The following is a 19489-nucleotide window of genomic DNA, read 5'->3' on the forward strand; positions in this document are numbered from 1 at the left end:
CTACTTGCCTATTAGATTGACATATGATTATGAAACAGATGGGACACAACAGGGATCTGAGGCCAAGAACTAAATAGGCTGTAGCGTCACTGACGTATAATTATTAATTTAAGATTATTTTATTAGATTAAAAATTTAAAAAAATGAAATTTCGCCCAGGAAACGAGCCCTGAGGTTCCAGGTTCAATACCCATCACGGCAATCAAATTTGAATCTATCATCTATTTTAATCCATTAACTATGTATCTATACGTGCTCAACACGAGATGTGACCTAGCAAACTATAAAAATAAACCGATACATTTATTAAAATCTTGAATATATTTTACCTTCGGACGTAAAAATGTATCTTTATGTACCTACCTAGATTTCATCATTACATGTTTAGCCGTTTAAGATACTCACGCATAATTAACGCAAAGGTTCACCCCCATATGTCACGAGACTTAATACCTACCTACTTAAATTGTGAATTTATTAGATATATTACTAGCTGACCTGGCAAACGTCGTTTTGCCATGTTTATCATTTATAATAATAGGGGTGGATCGTAGAGGGGTAAAAATTAGGGGTTGTATGTATTTTTTAAACGTATCATAAAAAAAATAAAAATATTTACCTAAAAATTAAAAAAAATATAGGGGTGGACTACCCTTAACATTTACGGGGATGAAAAATAGATGTCGTCCGATTCTCAGTTATACCCAATATACACACAAAATTTCATGAGAATCGGTCAAGCCGTTTCGAAGGAGTTTAACCACAAACACCGCGACACGAGAATTTCTGTATTAGATAAATTCCCTTTAAAGGAAAAGTAAAAGTTATTTTTAAAAGGATTGTAATTTTTTATCCTAAATTGTTACCAGTAAAAAGTAAGCTTCGAATAAGTGCAGTGCGTGACAATTGCTAATTGGATCCATTTTGCACAAGATACACGCCGCCGCGCTCTCACGCGCATAATATGCATAATGACATCTGTCAAAGCCAAAAGCACAGATAAAGACAGGAAGGTACTTACGCTAAGGGGATATTTAAAATTGGAACGACTAACTCTAAAGATTATGTGAAGATATTATTAAACAAATTACCTACCTACTAATAATATTTTTGTTAAATTTTATATCCGTTCAAGTTCTTTTAATATTCTTGGAAATATTCTTCTAAATCGAGATATATTTTTATTAGTTATATCAATTATTTAATAAATACCTATATATATATTACTGAAACCTTAAAGAGAATTTCTTGTTGTAGTCCTAACTTTTCTCGTCACAATTTTTATACCTACATTAACACTTATCTGACGAATATTATAGCTAAAATTATATTGAATCATCATATTCGGTTTATTAATTTACGACGTTTAGACAATAATTACATATGCGTATCACATCTACCTATCATCTTCGTTAGTAAATACAGATAAATTAAATTCTATCATAATGTCATACTTCGGCTTTAAAGTAGGTTAAAAATAGGTACGTAAATCCTTCAACTATATATATCCATCGACTAGACCCCAGAACGATATATATAAACAACTAATATAATCAAATAAAAATATATGTAAAACAAAATTTAAAATAAATAAATTAAGTACGAATGTTTCACTTTTACCTTCAATTGAGCGATCATTGTTCCTCTCATCTCCGAAGACATTGAAAAACGATAAATCGAATAATATCCGTAAAAATTAAAACAACAAAAATATCACGTAAAAATCCTAACACAACTCTTTGGCATTTTACACAGTTCCAAAACAAACACACACAAATTAAACAACGCGGTCCGGTACGTAGTTCTTGCGCGATCGTAATTTATATCGCAGCGCAATATACGTGTTGGTATCGCGCGGTCGCGGCACACAATGCACAGATCGAAGCGCTGACAATAAGCGCGCGCTACAATTGACCACCGCCCCGCGCCGCGCGCGAGAGACAAGGACGCCACCTGATGTCACTGCCCTACAAACAATGCCGTCCTTCCACCCGCCGTATACAGAAATTAGCAATTAAACAATCCAGCCTCTATCCATCACTGACACGTCCAAGACTTTTTCCACTAACCAACGGCGAAATTAACAAAGATTCAATTGCAAGTACCGTTGATATTCAATTGTCTATCAGCGCGGAATCTATACAAAGCTTCTCCGTCCTCTTCTGGCTGGCTGTGTTGTGTGGTTGTATCTCGCTCGGCTCGCTTGTGCGGCGGCTAGGAGTCGCTTCGTCTCGCTCTAGGCTCCGCCCCGCGAGCTTCTTTGAGTGGTGCAGTGTGTGTGCGAACAGCGCATTGTACGTACACACCACAATAGCGGGCAGGTGGGAGTGTGATCAACGAGGGCGTTTAAAAAGTCGATACAATGCTTACTAAGAAAATTTTCTTTATTTCGACAATGGTTGACTGGGCGTGAGGGTATTGTGTAACAGGGCGTGGTTAAGAAAATGCTCTATTGTACGGATTGGCGCGTCTATTGTTGTATTACGTTCCCATCGCTTCGCGAAACACGACACCGTTCATATTTTTAGATTTGCATATTTTAAAAAAGTTTTATTGTGTTTAAATATAGGTAAAACAGGTTAGGCTTGTCATACTATAAAAGGGTTCTAACAAAAGAGCGTTTACCGGTAACAATATACACTGATACAATGATATATATTCTTTGTCAACAGTTATCTATATCTATATGTGTAGGAAATCAAGCAAAAAGACGCTTTATAGGTGAAGACATACAGCCCAACCATACCTGTATAATATCTTCCTCGGCTTGTCTATAGTCTATAGTATCTATACCTATAGACTATAGAATACAGACTTGAAACCGCACAGACAATATGACCCATATTGTATCGTAGCGCAGGCGTGGAAGAATGTGTGTCTCGGGGGCCCCCACTCCACACGAGGAGCATTATCTGGGGGGCAGGGGACCCCCCTCCGTTATTATGCTGGTTTCAGCGAAAATTGCTTTTTGTTTGACGTGTAAACTGAACAGATTGGAATATTGTAAGCGAGATTACATTTCTATTGATTTTTCATGAATTTGTTGCAATTCTGTCGTTTTTAAACATCAATTGCCGAGCTATGCGTCTTTTATAATAATAATATTAAAAACAAATGCAATTTTAAAACATAAAATGTTAAATTTATTGAGTGTTTTCTCATACAATTCTATATTTGAACAATTTTAATGTTATTCGTATTAGTAGGTACGCGATATCATCAATATATACAATCTCATATTAAACTAATAACATAAGGAGCCCCAGGTAGGGGTGTTCCTCCCCCATGCCCCCTCCGCCCCCTTTGTCCTCCTAATGAAGATTATCGACGAAGACGCGCCAAGACTGGAGCAATTACTTGATTGGTTTTTGGTGTTTTGTTTGTGAATAATTCCTTAAAAGCTTTCAAACTTTGGAAGATTGTGGCAAGTTTGTGGGAGAGGTTTGTGTTTTATATATGAATCGCATTCTTATATAGCTATGTCTTAAGATATATATGTACTATTGTGTTAATAAACTTGTACCAATTATTGTGATGTTGTTAATTCTTATTCATTGTTTACAGTGTATGTTTAATGTTGTTTTATGTCATAATTCTAGAATGTCAAGGTGTTCTTTACCATTCCTTTAGATGAAAAACGTTATCTTGTGTTTTAAATTATTGTCTTTTGTCATTTCAGTTTTATGTGTGATTTAATGTGTATTCCGTTTTTGGTTTTTGTGTTGTGTGTGATTAGCTGTGGGAGTACTAAGCGAGTTTTGTTCATAATTAAGATGGTTTGTTGTTTTACCTTTTTATTTTTTTTAAAGAACAGGGGGTAATCGGACAGGAGGCTGATCGGACGTTAAGTGATACCGCCGCCACTCTCAATGCCAAGGCTTGCCGTTGCCGACCTTTCAAGAATTGGTTCGCTCTTTTCTTGGACTTTAAGTCGAAAAAGTTAAAGTTACATATCAATGCGTTGTGCATTTATTTATGTAATATTTATTGGCTCAACTAAGAAGGTCCCAGAATCGGATTCCTGGCATTAAAATCACGTATGAAATGTATAAAAATTGTTACATTTCTTTAAGTTATTGATATAATATATATATCTATATGTTATCTTTAAATAAAAGTGTAGGCATTCTTTCAAGCTTTTATTTAATTTCATACTATTCAAATGAGCTACCATTTCATGTAACAGCGCATTCTTGCATAGTTAATTACAGTAAAATCCTGATGTCAACGCGTCCAAATTGTATTAAATCAATGAAAGACCGGCGACGGAAATGCCATATGATTGAGCGACCTTAAAATAGATACTAAGTGATACCAATTAGCTCGCGCCCTTACACCTGACACTTAGATGTCGCTACTTTCGTTATTCGTTTTCGTTATTTCAAAAATGGAATGAAATTTTAAATTTGGAATTTCTCTTGTCTGTTGCGTTTTTACTCTATATTCTTTAAGATTGCAGAATTTAGATTTGTTACATAAACGTAAATTTTCGTTATTTCTAAAATGGAACGAAATTTTAAATTTCGGACAACTCTTGTTTGTTGCGTTTTTACTCGATATTCTTTAAGATTGCCGAATTTATATTTGTTACATTAACATAATTTTTCGTTATTTCAAAAATGGAATGAAATTTTAAATTTGGAATATCTCTTGTCTATTGCGTTTTTACTCGATATTCTTTAAGATTTCCTAATTTATATTTGTTACCTTAAGTTAAATTTTTTATTATTTCAAAAATGGAATGTATTTTAAAATTTGGAATATTTCTTGTCTATTGCGTTTTTACTCGATAATATATTTTTTGTTTGCTTGGACATAAGATAAGTACCTACCTAGTTCTTTTTTGATATTATTTATATAAGACTTGTTTAAGTATTAAAGTTATATTGCAAAAACGACTTTCTTCTGGTTTATATGAGCTTTTAATTTCTTGTATTAGTTTTTTTATTATTCAGAAAACGAAACTAAAACTGTATCAATCTCGGGTTCATTGCAATTAAATCATCCTTAGGTAACTTTGCAACTCCATTACCAATTACCATCCCCCGTTTCGATGTTACCCTATACATCTAAACATAACTTTAATCGTAATTAGAACATATTTAACCCCTATCCTGTGTATAAATCAATCATTACGGTTAATGATACCGTGGAAGTTCTAAACTCGATTTTGCGTTAAAACAATATTCTATATAAAGTACCTACCTACTTCGTTACTGATTTTCCTAAGAAATGTGTTGCATTATGCCTCAAAGGTTAAAGACATTCCAAATTCAAAAATTATATACTTTACAAAAAACAAGTGACGATCACAAAACTGTTATAGGAATAGAAAAACAATCTAAAATGTGTACATAATATGTTTCATTCCCTTATGGGAAAGACTTCCCTTGAAAGACATTCCAAATTCAAAAATTATGAAATTTACGATAAACATGTGACGATGACGAAACAATTGTGGCTGCAAATAATATAACCTATGCCCAATCATTAAAAGACATTCTAAATTCAAAAATTATTCACAATTCGATTAGTAGAAATAGAAATGAACTTTTATACCAATCTATGTACATCTATTACTTAGGATATTTTTAAAATAAAGTTGTCTTTGTACAGAAAGTCGCGGACAGCCAAATAAAACATTAAAAATACAAGCACTCTACGCAAATGGATCCATTAGTATCCCTAATCGTGGCTAATATTTTGTGATCATGTTCACTTAGTTCTCCACAAAAATATACTTTACTGGACATTTTTAACTTTTTCAAGCGACGTCTATTAAAAGTTAAAAACGTGCTCCCCTATTTCTTAATATAACTCGTTAGAGTTAAGTGGGTATCAGATACGCTACAAAGTACTTAGTACTACTGTAGTCTTTGGCGAATTTAAACATTCCTAATGTGTAAAACAATGAGCTGGAGGCCAACAAAACAACTAGCCAAAAAAGATGTTCCAAATTCAAAAATTGTTTAATCTACGAAAAACAAGTGACGGTCACGAAACAGATGTTGGCATAGAAAAACAATGTAAAATGTGTCGCATTCTCCAATGGTTGATGGACATTCCAAATTTAAAAATGAAAAATTATATTCGTCTGTGCTCACTGTATAATAAACTTTTCACACGAACGTTCCAATAAGTGTAGATTGTTGCTAGTTCTCGTCCGTTATTTGAGAGCTGGCAGTAATGATTGTGAAAATGTTTTAATTAAGTGTCTATAGACTTCATACATATTTTGTTTTTCGATTTTTGATTTTACTTTAAGTGTGTAAGAACTATTTTTGCATTGGTATTATAGAAGATACTCAATTTTATTTGAAGTGGGGAACAAACTAAATTTAGTTATTCTTAACCGACTTTAAAAAAAGAAGGAGGTGTTTATGCCCATAAACATATCTATTGGTAAACCTTGACTTGTAATTAGTTCTTAAAGGACGGACGCCTTAGAGAACAGAGTGATTATTTCAAGAGTACCTATAGGTAGGTACATTGGCGTAGAACTAATACACTAATAGGTACAGCAAAACTTTCGCTTCCTATTCTAGGAAAAAACCTTTAAAAGTAATATTTAATTAATTTTGTTTTCATATGCGGGAAACGACTCAGAGTCTATAGCAGCTAGTACGAGTATAACCGCAGCCCTTAGACACATGTTAGTTGGTGCGTTGCCGGCCTTTGAGGCCGATTATATCTTTACTAATATTTCAAGAGTCTTTTGCCCAACCCAAAATCTTAGACAACAAATACAGTTGAATAGGGACTGACCTAAATTTCATTTGCTATAAAAATATCTGGGCGGGCGACAGGTGACGTTGACAATAGGGTATTGTGTAGTAGGCGTGGCCCATTGTGCCAATCGACCAATCAGAGCGCCGCGCACAACAATAGAACCGAATTGGAACGCACACAATCGCTCTATTGTCTGATTGGTCTGACGTCAACAATTTGAATTTAGAATGCGAAGTTTTCTTTTAATTTTCAGCCAGTTGTGTTTTACATAAATATACCATAGATTATCTCATTAGTGACATTTAAATCAGAATTTTATCAACAGAGTATAATATGTTATGCGTTATAGATAACATAGACAGATGACCTATTCTAAATTAATCTATAAATCTACTTAATTATATCCTATTAAGAGTATTGTAAAATCAATATAATCAACTTTTGTCTCTAACTGTATCAAGAGCACCGGATGTTGAGAACAGGTGTCAGAAGATGAAATATGCTAAGCAAAATACAACCTTATTTTTTATGCTATATAGTTTAAATTCAGTTTGGATAAAATTTATACTAAATTAGTTTATATAGGATATTTTTGACATTTTATCGTAAAACAAATAGAAATAATTTATTGACAAATATGCGTTTAATAGTTAGTAACATAGGGTCACTCCCAACCCTGAGGTAGTGGGTTCGATATCGACGGTATTGTGGTTCTATAACTCTCGGGACGTTTTGTTAAACAAGGCATGAATCCACGACCCTAGGTTTCCAATAACCACTATAAATAAATTAATATATGATTTGCATTAAAGGGTCTTTTAATAATGATTTTCATACGCACAAAAGCTAAACAGATCGATCGAGACAAAATGAAACCTATACAAAATGCATTCGACTATTTATTACGTTCACTTCAAACATAGAATAGCCCCCCTTCCCCCTTTGCACTATCAAAGCTTTCAATGGACAATTACAAAGCTTAAAATCTTATTTTCAACCTTAATTTTATTACATAAGGTTGAAATTCAATTGATAGATGTTTAGTCTTTCGAATGAACAGTGGTGTTTATGGAACGTAACAATAAAATTCGAATTTGGAACGCGAATGTATTACTGTACTTTAACGTGGTCATGTTCTAAGATACTTTTTGCAACTAAAAGACATAAACAGACTTAGAATGTTTTGTCTTCTTTGTTCTTTTGCAACGTGACCAGAGAGTGATAAGGACAATACATTTAATTGTTTATTTAAAGCAGCTGCGTGTATGAATAAGAAGACGTGAGCTAATAATTCAAATAAATTTGCGTTTGTACAAATGTTTCTTTCTGTTTAGCAAAATCTACGGAAAAAAAGCAAAACCCACAAAAGCTATGACTTTGTATCAAAATATTGCGTAATAACTCATATATTTATATATTTAAATCGGAGTGGAGGTGGAAAATGCGTCAACAATTACATTTAGCAAACACATTATATTCTAGATACGTAGACCTGGAACAATCCCACCAAGAATTAAACGATTATAGCTCACTAGGTTTCCGTTAAATCCACAATTTATTAGTAAATATACAAATAAACCTCTCATGTACCTATTACTAATAGTAGTTTTAGTAGTAGTTTAGTAGTTTTGACTGTTTCGCGTACATACCGTAGACATAATTTTATGGGACTTAAAGATTTTACGTTTCTTCACTGATATTCTATAGACTATGTCTGTACGTGTGTGGGTATCCCCCTACCCCCTCCAATGTCTTGTAAGCTTAGTCCCGCTTCTATAGAGATTTTGTTTGTTCTTCGGCTTTTCACAGATATAGGTAGGTACCTACCTACTGAACTCTTGTTTGGAAAACGTATTTTCTTGGTACAATTTCTTTACGAGGATTTTCCCTCTTCATTTGCGTTTTGTGCCAACATACAAGTAAAAATACATTTAATAATAATACAAGTAAAAAGTGGGGGAAATGTTCACAGATGGCTTGTCTTAGGTTCGATTCCCGGCATAAGAGAACGAGGAACAATCAATAGGTACCTTACCGAAAGTAAGAAAGAGATAGGTATTCTTTTTTTTATAGAACAGGGGGTGAACGGGCATTAGCTTACCTAATGTTAAGTGATACCGCCCATTGTCACTCTTAATGACAGGAGGATTCGCGAGTGCGTTGCGGGCCTTTTAATTTTATTAACCCGGAATTCAAACGCATATTATCTTCTATGATAATTTGTTGATAATGCGTCCTCAATGGTTTTTTCTTAAAAATACTTGTCGTGTAGGTAATTGTCTCTTCGCTCTTACTTAAGTGATACCTTAATCATTCGTTATTTAAAGTTTTTGGGGTGTTACTATTTAAAAGCTATCATTAACAAAAAAGCGTTTATTTATGTGATCATAAACAGAGATTAAGTGAACGAATTTCCATAAATAAAGCGAGGGTGAAACGTTCAAAACTTAACTGTTATCCCAGAATCTATTTATTTTAAAAAGTATATCTACACACAGTATAATATATCTATTCTAAAATATATGACGATTACGTTGAACATAAATTTAACAAAAAATAATAAAGAAATTCCACTCCAAAATTTTTTAGTTTTACTAAAATTTCCTATTTACAATATTCTTTAAAAAATGTGGATTAGGTATCAGAGACGCTCCGAGGAATGTTTTTTTTTAATTGATCAGCCCTCTATCAAATAGGTAGGTATGTAAGATTCTTAATCTGGATAAGTATATAGTATCTATTCTGTTATATTTAGAGATGTCTTAAGATACTAGATTGGTTTTTACAGACGGAATTTGGAAAATTCTGCTGATTTTGTTTCTTGAAAATGAATGAACGACAATGTACTCTGTATTTTACACCAGATGTATATTTCTCCGTAGCTTAGTTCAATTCTGACTCAAACAATAAATGCATCCAAAATATGGAAACTGAAATCAAAATCTGTGGCGCTATAACCTTATTAGGTCTGGGCCACAGTTTCTGTATCTATTTCATGATCATTTGTCAAAGTAGGCAAGAAGTTGATCAGCCTCCTGTGCCTGACACATGCCGTCGATATTTAGGGTATAAGGCAAGCCGGTTTTCTCACGATGCAATGTTCTCATTCAGTTCGAGCGAATGTTACAAGCGCCAACATTACATTGGTGCACAGCCGGGGATTAACTCACGACCTCAGGGATGAGGGTAGTGCGCTGAAGCCACTAGGTCAACACTGCAGATAATATATATATAATATACAGATATAAGTAGGTATATTATTTTGTTTAATATACAATTATATTAATCAAAATAATATACCTACTTAAATTTTTTAATAAATTAATAATATAATATAATTAAGTTACACGATGTACTTTATATATGCACTTACGGTGCCTACCATTAATTCACATAAAACTATTATTTGTAGATATACCTATTTCTAAAACACTTTTTTGGGAGATACATTGAAATTGTTCCCTAATTAAAAGCACATAAATGCACATATTTTATAAAAAAATATCTCATTAACATAATAAGGTTTTTCATAAATTTTTATCCACGCCTAGAGCGCCATAATTTATGACCAATTACCCAAGGTGTGAGGCTAAACGTGCGTATCGGATGCTAATGGCTGAATGTTCAGGCTTATTTATGACTACGAGCTCTGGAAATGGTCAATGTGCTGTTCCTACTTCTGTACTGACAACCTTAAACCAAAGTCCAATGGTGCAATGGTTTTAGATTTTTTTGACGTGACAACGTCTTATAATTCGATGGAGCCGGCTGCACGCACGAAAAAACATGACTCATGCGGCGTTACCTCACTCTGAGGCGTTACTTCGCTCTGAGGCGTTCCATTTAAAATTGACATAATTGTATTTATGCGTACAAATAAATGTAACTTGATCAATTCAATTGTGATTTCCATTTACCTCCTTCTCTATATCCATACAAAATACCTATCAAACAAATAATTTTTTTTTTTTTGAAAAATGCAACCATCCCATCAATATTTTTTATGACGTTGTCACGTTCAACTATCGTCAGTAAACCGACTTTACAGACAACCGATTTTTTTTTATACCTAGAACAGGGACACAAGGGCAAACGGGCAAGAGGCTCACCTGATGTTAAGTGATACCGCCGCCCATGGACACTTAATGCTGGAAGCTCACGAGTGCGTTGCAGGATTGCCGGTTGCGTTGTTTTTAAGAATTGGTACGCTCTGTTCTTGAAGGACCCTAAGTACAATTGGTTCAAAAATATGGTGGTGGAGCGGCAAAAACTGCCTTAGAAACGCGAAGTTGTGGAACGATAGACGTCGAGGTTATACGGGTGGAATTTCGTATTCTACCTCGACGTCGATGAAACGTACGAGTAAAACTACGAGCGAGTGTTAATTACGCACTAAGCGTGCAAAGACAATATAGACGCCGTACTTAGTGATGTTCCCTCTGAATCTGGTTAGAGAAATCGAGAACACAAATGCACAAATACTTTCAGTTGCAATGTGCAAGCTCTCCGGTTCCACCCGCATTAATTCGGTCGTAGTACGATGTTCTATAGCTTAAAGCTTTTCTCGGTATAGATAATTAAATGGTATCATTTTTTCATATAAGGTATCGAGGACTTTGAAGATATTGATGTCTTCCATAAAGATGTAGTATTTTGCTCTATTATCAATAGCTTCCTCAGCGTACGCGATTCAGGCATTATTTTTCACACATTGTGTTACACTATCGTGCACTTTACACTGCTAATAAAAAAGTTAGTTCTGTAAAGAACATTATATTCAATACTAAAGAATATAATAATCAAATACCTATACTGTATTTACAATGTTCAAACAAATTTAAAAATTTTCCCTTCGTAACGTTCTATATTATGTTGATCAGAGATAACGTAGGGTTCTAGTGAAATCATTTTTCAAATCCAGTAGTTTTGAAGCAAACAAACAGTCAAAACATTCCTCTTTACCAGTGTAGATTTGTGTGTGGCAAAAACACGAGTCGACCCGTCACACAGATTAACTTCGACTTATTTTTGAGAAGCCATCTTACCAGATATTAATGTCTCCATAATAATTAATAATCGTCTGCGCACAATAAGATCTCGGTTTGACGTTGGCATCCGTTTTATGTCTGACTTATGGCGAACAAAGTCAATTGTCTGCGCTAAATCTGGTTTTGTAATAAGGCAAAAACAGCTTGAGATGTGCCACATACAATGCGATAATATATTATTGGTGATCTTGACAATTTATGTTATATTGTAAGTCGGTTTTATTGTTATTAATAAGTTTAATTTTGTTTATTTATATCCTAAATGTTATTTTATCTTAACAGTTACTACTAATACGATAGAATTACACAATATCTATACAGATAATTCTATAATTAAAATCCATTCAAGTACGAGTGTGCAAGCTAAGCCAGTGCACAAACTAATACATGAAGTTAATTGATTAAATATGTAACATTTGACTTCAAACAGGGATAACATGTAATATATATTTCGTATTCCTACAGCTTACATAAATTATATACAACAAATAAAATAACATAAACAAATAGCCAAAGATGGAATATATAATATTGCAAGGTTCAAACTTTTACGAAAGGAAAAAATCAATAAAAATTGTTAAATACGTAATGCCTAATTCGGCTGTGGTGTGTACTAATGGTGCAGGTGATTTAGCGCTATGAATATTCTTAATACTCCTTTAAAGTATATTGCGCTATAGCTTTTATTATGCAGCGTTAATTCTTTATAACGGTATTCGGTATAACGAATACTCTCTATACCGAAAACAGATCGGTTTCTTGAAATTCGTTATAAAGAGTGTACAGACACTGTACTTTATTAGTCAAAATTAATCATCGTCTTCAATAGTATAGTTATTGGTGATATGTTAACCTAATTAAGTACTAAAACAGGGCTAAGTTCAAGGCAAGACAAGTGTCTTTCTTAACTTACTAATGATGTTCTTAGAGAATATTATCTTTACATCGTCGCTTTATTAATTATTCAAGTATTCTTGTGATTTATGAAAACTTTACAGCTCCGTATAAATAAGCGAGAAATTCTATATTATCTCTGGTTCAAATATCTATTGAATATATTCTAATATATTTTATAATACACTACATTCTTATTAGGTCTCGGCACTAGATTTCTGTATCTGTAAGTAGGTGATCAGCCTCCTGTGCCTGAATCACGCCGTCGATTTTTTGGGTCTAAACCAAGCCGGTTTCCTCACGATGTTTTCTTTCACCGTTCCAGCGAAAGTTAAATGCGCACATAGAAAGAAAGTTCATTGTTGCACAGCCGGGGATCGAACCTACGACCTCAGGGATGTCGGGATAGTCGCACGCTGAAGCCACTAGACCAACATTGCTCTAAGCATGCCGACTGACAGAAATCGTTTAAACGTTTGTCGAGAACAGATCTGATCTCCTAAAGAAAGAAATCTGATGCCATGGTAACTCCATCAGATTAATATGGTACAAGATATATATTCCATAACTGAACTTATAACACAGATGGTTTATAGACCACTTATTTGAAACAAGTTCAATAAAGGTGCAAGCTATATTGCCTACTACTATTTGTGGATCATAGTGCAGCTGAGTCCAGACAGAATACGTAATGCAAAAGGTTGGAGGTTTTAAGGAACACTTAGAAGTTAAGTCAAATCATTTATTTCAATAAAGCCTATTTAAAAGGCACTTTTGAAAGTCAAAATTACAAGTTAATAATGTAAAAAAAATGACTCTAGTTGCCCCTTCCCAAGTAAATACGTAGAAGAATGGGCAAGAAGCTTCATACTTTTAAAATATTTTATACAATAGTTTGTATCCGTGGATTTGATAATTTTATGTGAAGACGATGTATCGAGGATAAAAAAAACTACTATGCAGCAGATAACTAAATGATGATGTAGCTATACATGGTGCTCACATATTCACAGTATTTACCTACTACTAGTAATACTACTATTGGACTTGCCTTAACTTGCTTTAAACAAGAGAATACCAATTTCAATAAGGCCGAGAACGCAGTACTTCATAACGTTTCATAATATCAGGGTGACTGACGATAGCGCTTTGTTCTATGAAAGCACATGTTAGCTTTCGTAGACTTTTATAAGTATATACGACTCTTTCAATTTAATTAATATTTTTAAGTTTAAAGTTGCTATAATCGCATGTAAAATAATTTTATGGGTAATGGTATAAATGCCGTGAGCAAACTAATCCAATAGGTATATGATAATTAAATTTTAATTATGAAATTTTATTTATTTATTTCGTAATCCTACAGCTAACAAAAGTTATATATAATAACAAACAATTACACTTAATATATAGCCAAAGATGGAATACATAATATTCACTAAAAGGTTCAAACATTATAAAAGGGGAAAAACAATAAAAATTATTCAATTAACTAAGTAATACCTAAATTGGCTGTGATGTGTGATGGTATATAAGTGAGGTGAGGTGAAGGTGTGTATGTGGGGTCTGCTTAGGATGCAGGTGATTTTCATTATTCACTTTTTATTTGTCTTAGAATTGAACTTCACTAACCCATGTGCCATTATTTAGTTTTAAAGAACTTTATTACTCATAAGAACTTAATACTAGTTCGCTTACAATGAGATACAGTAGGTACTTAAAATTTCTAAATTAAATAATATTAGTAGCCTCTAGGGCGTTGGAAACATTACTGATTGCAAATAGTCTTTTAGACCTCCTTTGAAAACATTCATATTTTCACACTGTTTCTATTCTTCTGGTAAGTTGTTGAACAACTGTGCTCCTTCGAATAATATTGTTGTTTTTCCGTAATTAGTCCGTGGTGTTATAAGTTGAAGTTTATTTTTTTTCCTCAAGTGGCGTGTATTTGTTTTTTTATGTAATTTTATATTCGATTGGATGGAATTTGTTATAATTTTCTTTACTAGGATGCATATTGTGTAGTATATATATAGTTGTCTAATACTTAGTATTTTTGTTTTTTCATATAACATTATTCATTATCATACATTTCATATTTCATATATATTATTTCCTGTCTATACCTAATCTGTGCCTCTATTAAATCAGCTGTCATTGAGACATAAGCAGCTTCTCTTCACAGCTTTCTGATAAAAGCACCGCCCTACTCTAAAGCTCTAGAGCTTTCTATTAATGCGATTCTTAGAATGTACAATAGCTATGCGGCATAAACGAATTTATAGTCGTCTTGATATGACGTTTTAATTGAATCTAAATGTAATACTTATTTTATAATAATGCATTGTTTTTGGCACACATCCATTCAATAATGTGTTTGAAAGGTTAATTCAATTAGAGTTCTAATTATGTATGTGATATAATGTCCTGTGCCTACAATTTAGTAAGGACTTGTTGATTAAATTTATTCGTTAAGTATATTTTTTTATGTAACAGAAGGAAAACATGGTGTTAGGTAATACCGCCCATGGATACTCTTAATGCCAGAGAGCTCGCAAGTGTGTTGCCGGCAGTTTAAGAATTGGTACACTCTTTTCCTGAAGGAATCTCAATCAAGGTTCGGCAACAAGAACTGCCTGAAACACTCAGTTTAGGAAAGACGGATGTCAAGGTGATACGGATGGTATTTTGTATTCTGCCGAGATGTCCGATAATGAAACTCAGTTGCGACAAATCCGAACAACTCCTCTGAACACTCTTCACGGTAAATGCGGTAGGAGATGCAGAGAGACTCCACATCTCTACGCAATGCCAAGAGATCAAGCCATGTTTATTATTTAGTATATATTCTTAATGGGTAAAATCTCGATTGTTCGTTAGCGCTTTAGGGATCTGAATATACCTTTGGAAGGAATGTTAGCAAAAACCTTATGCAAAATTCATACCCCATTCTATGCGAAGTTTAGATTGTACCACCGTAATAGATTTGAACCATATTTTTGCAAATACATATTTGTTAATAATCCTTCAGAGAGGAAGACATAGACATATTTTTGTATTCGTTTCAACAATTATTATGCCAGTTCGGTGAGGTGACGAATTCTAAAATTTGTAATACGCTCAAATCTAAGGTCCTATACGAATCTTAAGTCAAAATCTCGTCTTGAGCGCTATCAAACTTCACACAGAAAAAAATGTAGTGCTCTTGAAACTAGATTTAAGTTTGATTCATGTTCTACACGTAAATCTACATCTATACGAGTATATATAAAGATGTTACGTTGGTTTGTGTACGCTACAAAAACACAAATTTTAAGCTATATTATGTATTGCTAAACTGAAATTTTAGCATGATATATAATCCGCATCAAGGATTGTTTTTATCTCTTTTTTAATCATTTTTTTTCCACAAGTATTGCAAAATTATACTTATATGAAATGTATTCTTTGTTTTGTTTCTCATTTGTCAACCATTCAATCACAATGTGCCACAGCCAGGGACTGATCAAGAGTTCTGACCGCTCTAGGCTATTTACCAGGATGCGCCCCCGCCAGGTGACAGGTGTATTACCGATTACGGTCGGTCTAAACCAACCATGGTCGTGGTCATCTAGTATGTGATGTTGCTTCGACTTAAGTGATTTTAAAATATTTACACTTCTGTTGTTATCTTTAAAAAAGACGAGAGGAATCATACAAGTGAAACATTTTTTCTAATAATTAATGATTTATTTGAAAATTACAGTAATTACCTAATTATTATAAGCTTATACAAAAGGCCTTTTTCTTGCTTTAGAGTTTGCAAATTTTTCCACAATATTTTCAAATTTAATAGTTTGTAAAAAGTCACTTTCTATGTACATAAGCGAGAGCGCTGTAAGTTTTTGCTGGCGGAGTGTGGAGCGCAAGTAATTTTTTACTCTTTTAAGAGCTGAAAAAGATCTTTCGCCGCTACAGTTTGTAACATTCATTGTCAATAAATTCTTAATATTATCTCCACATTCGGGAACATGCATGAAATATTAAAACTTTTTATCAACTGCAACAAACCCTTTGGGGTTCTGGCGAAAATAGAATGCTCGGCCTCGATGTCAGATTTTAAAAACTGCGCCAAATGGACGCATTCTTCTGCAAAGGTTTCTCCTAAATCAGTGGCATATAGTTGTTTTAACTCATTTGCTTTGCTTCTAATAAATTCATTGTCGTCTAGTTCATGCAGTTTCCATAAGAAACAAAACATTGGGTTTACTGTATTATAAATAATTTGGCGGTTTTTTAAGTGTACTTTAAGACAGTCGATAGGTACATAATAATTATCAACAATGAAAGATCGCCTCCCTTCTAACTCAATGTGCCCCGTTTTAACTTCATCAAAATGAAGTTTTGGTTTCTTTCTTCTTCTTACGTCTTTTTTGTATTTGGTCACTTCGCATCTCTTAATTGCTTCTGATTCAAAATTTTCAAACTCTTTTTCGTTACGCAACGTATCAAGATAAGCATGTAAAGTCTCATAAAGAGTTACTACGTCAGATAAATCAACAGAACTTCCTTGTAGCTGTGTACTGACGATTTGAAACTTTACGAGCACAGAGTTCCAAAAGCACAACATTATTGCAATTTCAAGAGTTTTAATTTTTTTCTATAATTGCTTTTGCTTCTATTTTAGTCTCTTTACTTTGATTTTTATCTTCGCAAATAGAGTTTAATACTTCCAGAACCTGTTTGTATGAACTGTATAAGGCTTTGCTTGCATCTGCTCGCGCACTCCATCGAGTTTTTGACAGATTTTTTAGTACCGTCGATTCTTCGTCTAATTTGGATGCTAAAAGTTGGCATCTTCTTGTAGATCCAGAAAAAAAAATTGTAAAGTTGTTGTTCTAGTGTAAAAAAAGCAGCTGACTCGTCACTACTTTCCGCGGCAGCTGATCCCACGAGTTGGATAGAATGCGCTGCACAAGGAACAAAAGTAGCCAGAGGATTTACAGCTTTAATTCTTGACTGAAGACCTTTGTATTGACCAGACATGTTGCTAGCATTATCATAACTTTGGCCACGACAGTCTATAATATCAAGTTCCAAAGTTTTATTAAGGGTCGTAAGAACAGCCTCCTCCATGTCTTCACCTTTATGACCGCAATTGGGTAAAAATGTAACAAAGCGTTCGACAGGTTCTCCGTCAGGCAAAATATAACGAATAATAAATGTCAACTGATCGTTGTGTGAAATATCTGGAGTAGAATCAATGCTTATCGAATAATATTTTGCTTTTTTTATTTCTCCTACAATCGTAAGTCGAACTTCGTCAGCCAGCAGTAAAATAAATTCATCGATTATAGAGGATGACAAGTAGGATGAAGAACCTCTACCTTTTTGCCCAAATCTTACCAAATGTTCAGCCATGAAAGGATCAAATTTAGATATAAGCTCAATACAGCCAAGAAAATTTCCGTTTAGTGCAGATCCAATAAGTTCATTTTGACCGTGAAATGGAAGCCCACGAGAAGCTAAAAACTTTATTGTTTCTATTACACGTAGTAATACATTTCGCCAATAAGTTATTTCTTCATTATATTGTTTGACTATTTGGGTATCCATTCTTTGTAAAAAATTTCCTCTTGATACATATTGTCCCAAACATTTACGATGATCCGGAGAATTGTCATGATCAGTTATTAGGTTAGCATTTTTCCAGTCATTAAATCCACTTTTGGCAAATACGGATGTTCCTCCATATAACTTGCAAGGACCACAAAACACGTGACCTGTGGATTCTGAATACACTAACCAGCTTCTCTTCACAATTTCGCCATTAACAAGCTTCATTTTGAACATGTTTTTAGATAGAAATCTTTTTTGATTTTTATACTGCCTTTCTGATCTGGAAAAATCTATTTCTTCGTTTTGTTGCAGTCCTTTTTTAGCAATATAATCTCGAAATTCATTGTTTACTTGCCATAGTGCAGGGTCACTTGACGGAATGCTTGACGGGGGCTTTTCTTCTGTTATAATTTCGTTTTCATAGTAGATCATCGGCCTTATTGCTACTGTAGGGCTAGTGTTGGACGGAGAAACGTATACAGTACAGTCCGCGGTGGAGGACCAGGGCAAGAAATCGCTGAAGATACTGCACTATTCGTCACCGTTTCGTTCCTTTCTGCAGAGCTTGTAAAAAATGTTTCGAGTTTACGAGTATTTTTTAAAATGTTTTCTAGCTTCTTTTCTTTTTCTTTTGCTTTTTTTCTGTATTCTGCTCCACTTGGCTTTTTTACTATCAAACTATTCTCATTACCACTCGTAGTCTTAAAAAAATACAGTAACACTTACGAAAGGACAATAAATATCACCTAAAACGAATATACGCGAGCTATGTTATGACGAACGAACTATTAGACAAATGTAACGCAGAAAAGTATATAAACTACAAAATATGTTAACCACCGGGGAGTCCCCGTGCACCGTTGATGCGTTTCACCGGGCGCAGCGAGCTGTGCTATTGCCATCTCACTCGCTCTACCACCGATCGATTTGAATGACAAGTCAGTGTTTGTTTTACGCGCGCTTTTTAAATTTCAACATCTATTGTTAAAATCAGGGACTCCCAAGCTTTTTCAGTTCACAGTTCATTTAGTGTTTTGTCTCGGTGTAGTTGAGTTATGCAGGGGATGATGCTCGCAAAGACACGATTTCAGCGCACCTGCGCCCCCCTAGATCGTCGCGCCCTAGGCTTCAGCCTAATTAGCCTAAGGGTTAATCAGGCCCTGGCCACAGCGTGGCGGGGTACACCTAGTAACATATATATCTTACAAATAATAAATGTA

The 19489-nt window shown here is 34.0% G+C and overlaps 1 protein-coding gene across 2 annotated transcripts in view; it reads right to left on the reverse strand.

Annotated features, from left to right (window-relative positions):
• Positions 1-19489, reverse strand: part of LOC125052005 (transcription factor Sox-5) — a 271229-nt gene that overhangs the window by 108920 nt on the left and 142820 nt on the right. Inside the window, exon 1 of one of the 2 annotated variants that reach the window (XM_047652645.1) lies at positions 1621-1882. The exons of the other annotated variant lie outside the window; for it this stretch is intronic. The gene's annotated coding sequence lies outside the window, so the exon portion shown is untranslated. Of the gene's footprint in view, positions 1-1620; positions 1883-19489 lie in introns of those variants that run through there. 2 annotated transcript variants of the gene reach the window in all.

The sequence above is a fragment of the Pieris napi genome, chromosome 8 (genome assembly GCF_905475465.1).
Source record: "Pieris napi chromosome 8, ilPieNapi1.2, whole genome shotgun sequence".
Classification (NCBI taxonomy): Eukaryota; Metazoa; Arthropoda; class Insecta; order Lepidoptera; family Pieridae; genus Pieris; species Pieris napi.